Genomic DNA, 3,393 nt, shown 5'->3' on the forward strand with positions numbered 1-3,393 from the left:
GTCAAAATCAGGATTCAGTGACGTCAAAGTCACCAGCTACACATATCATAAAAGTATTTACTTTCAGGTAGAACCAGTCTATCTTCCAACAAGAATATTATCATCCATCCTTTTGTCCAGGTATATATACTATTTGCACTGCCCTTTATAGATAAGCCAGCACTGGGGTAGGATACATCACCTCTTCCTTTCACTCCCAGGTTTCTGGGGAGAATAGCAAAGTCAAACTTTTCACATTTTATGTTTTCTTACCAGTGATATTTTAGCCATAGATGTCTCTTCAATAAATTTAACCACTGAATTAAAAAAATATGTGTTTCTATTTTTATGAAGCCCACATCATTGAAAGGCAAGGAGTATAACAAACAGCACAGGGAGTCACAATGAGGAGTCTGAAACACATTCAGGGTCCTTTAGTGTTAATTGCAAGGAATGTTTTATGTCAGGTGTAATTTACACAGGGTCTATTTTTTTGTTTCCTTTAAAATATAAATCAAAATAAAATTCTACTGAAGTGAAAGACATCCTAAGATATTCATGAATGAAGCAAAAACATCGACATTATATTATATCAATATAATGATGAGACAGTGTTGCCATAGATAGCTCTGTTATTTGTCCTTTGGTTCGTAGTGAAAATTCGTACAACTAAGAGCCTGGGTGGTTGTGTTAATGGTGCGCTTGGAGATTTGTTACAACACAAAACGTTTCTACAAAAGCAAATTTAATATACAACAAACACTCACCATGTAAACACATCGTTTTAAAAATCTGATAATAATTCCAAGGATCACTTACAGGCTTCCATAAAAGTATTTTATATCAAGAATCTCAATACAGAACGATTTCTATGTCAAAATACATTTACACTGTAAATTGTTATAGAAAAAAAAAGACACAGAGAAATGGAGTTCGCTGGTATTGAATTCAACAGCAGCAACTGCCCCTGATATTTTTCTTTCATTTTCTACTTCAAGCATTTCTGACAATACATGTTCATCTACCCTTCTATACTTCGTCTATGCTTTGACTCACTCAGTTAAAACTCTCGAGACATTATTACCATGCTTATTCCAACTGTCAGCAGCTCTCAAACCAGAGCACTTTTAGGGGGCCTATTCCTCTCCAGGCTGACACCCAGTATTTTCCAAAACCTGTCCATAGTATCAGTATGGAGGGCAACACTTTAGGGACTGGACAGTAGTTATCAAAATGCAAAACTGGAAAAAAGTCACATGAAAACCACAAGTGCAGATCGATCACACAATTTTATTAGAGTCTTCTGAAGAAATGTATTCCTCTGTGAAAAACTCTTGCAAAAGAGACATTGGGGTAAAATACTATTTCCAACCCTGAGCAATAGTACTGCATACCAAGGGGGTGAGGCAAGAAGCCGGTTCCATTGAAACACAAGCACAGCCACTGATATGCTCTATGTGATCAGGTTTTTACAAAAAAATACATAGTTTTCAATAAATAATGCTTAATTTTACAACTTTGATACAGCAATGTCATACACTGTTTTAACACACGAAACTCTGCATGCTAGACAGGGTACAGAAGACGAAACTTTGCCATGCATTTTCTTTTCCCCTTAGTGCTATCAGACACACGTCATCCTCCAGCGCATGGCCTCGGGGAGCGGTCCCCTCTGTTTCACAGCCTTCAGGCATGCGCTGGCATGCAAACTCTAAAAAACGGTCCCCCCCACAAACCACTCAGACTTCTAAACAAAAGGGCTTTTCAGCTTTCCTGCTCCCAAACCTGGAGTGGCTCTGAAAATAGACTTGGACAGTGTCATGCTGGAAACATCAGGTGGCTCTGTCCTGGTGGCCTTCAGGAAGCACCGTGGAATGCCATCACCACTAGGAGTCCCAAACCGGAAAAGCAGGCCTCCCTCCTAAAACAGTCCATTCAAAAAAAGGTGTCACGGAACAAATGCCAAAGACTCTTAAACCCACCACATATGTACAAGAGTAAAAATAGACAAAATGGGAAATGAAGGGTAATGGCGTAAAATGTTTCGCCCGATGTGATTCAAGGGCATTGTTTCTGAACAGAAACTGGATGAAGAAAAATGTGTGAGGGTGCCCTTTGTCAATATATATTTGATCAAAATTCTTTACGTCGTATATTATCAGTATTTCCAGTTGTTCTTTTTTCTTTTTTTAAAGAGGGAATGTAATAGGTCTAATAAAATAAGGTAAGCATCAAAATCACTTCAAGGACCCTAGAGTACATTTTTTTTCTTACACATTTTCAAACTTTTCATCATATTGCTTTATTGTATCATTTTCACAGCAGAGAAAATCCACGTCTATGTGACTACGTAAAAGAAGTTTGATCAAACGTTGAGAAGGAAGCCTCCATGGCTGCCCATCCAGGTTGTCTCAATTCATCGATTGCTCATGTCAAAACACATCTCGGCTCGACCATATTGCTCTTAGTGTTTCGTTTTCTCTACAGAGAAGTGATCCGTTTGCAAAAGAAGTTCCCAAGTCATGTAAAACAGTCCTATCTGTGCACTGGCAGAGGTATTGAATCTTTTCAGAGTATCTCTACCCAATAAAATTATTACTTTTATACATGGAACACTATGAACTTATGTTTCCCTTTGTAAGCCATTGTATACTTTCTGCACTTTTGTGCTTTTATTGAGTATAAAAATAGGTCTCCTTTAAAATTCTGTTTAAGTTCACTAAAAAACTACTTGTTTGTGAAATTCTCTTAAAAACTCACTGCATCCACATGGAAGAGATAAAACTAATCAGGCAGCTAATTGATAAGGTAGTGATAAAAATATAACTACAGTAAAAAAACAAAAAAAAAACAAAAAAAACAAAACTATGTTAGGATTCAAGAAAAAAGCCAGTAGCAAAGTAAAATGGAAGAGAGCTGAGTTTAATAAATTGTGTTTAATCTTTATTGTGATTGAAAATGTGGGCTCCGCAGAAAGGGGGGGAAAAACGAGTTATCAAAGGGTAGTATGTGCCAGATCATCAAATAAAAGGGGATATGGTAGAATAAATCCAATAAATGAACAGTGAGAAAGAACTAATGATTAAAATAAGCCAGATCTCTGAAAAGCATGTGTAAGTCATTACATGGAGACGTTACTTTGGGAGCTTGTGAATTCCCGTGTTGGATATATAAGGCTCAGTCTTGGTATCCTCACAGGCCTAGGCTATACAAAGGGTATTTGAAATTGACATTCCTAATGGAAATTTTATAAAATTTGGCCCTTACAATAACTGAGAAATATCCTGAAAACTCTTCCCTGAAGCTGTAATAAAGAAAGTTTCTTATCTACTGATAAAATCGACAACTCAGTAAACTATTTTTGCTGGTCGTCCTACATAAGAAAAAAGCACAAATATATTGGCCTCAGAAATC

The sequence above is a fragment of the Lipotes vexillifer genome, unplaced genomic scaffold (genome assembly GCF_000442215.2).
Source record: "Lipotes vexillifer unplaced genomic scaffold, Lipotes_vexillifer_v1.1 scaffold356, whole genome shotgun sequence".
NCBI classification, from domain to species: domain Eukaryota; kingdom Metazoa; phylum Chordata; class Mammalia; order Artiodactyla; family Lipotidae; genus Lipotes; species Lipotes vexillifer.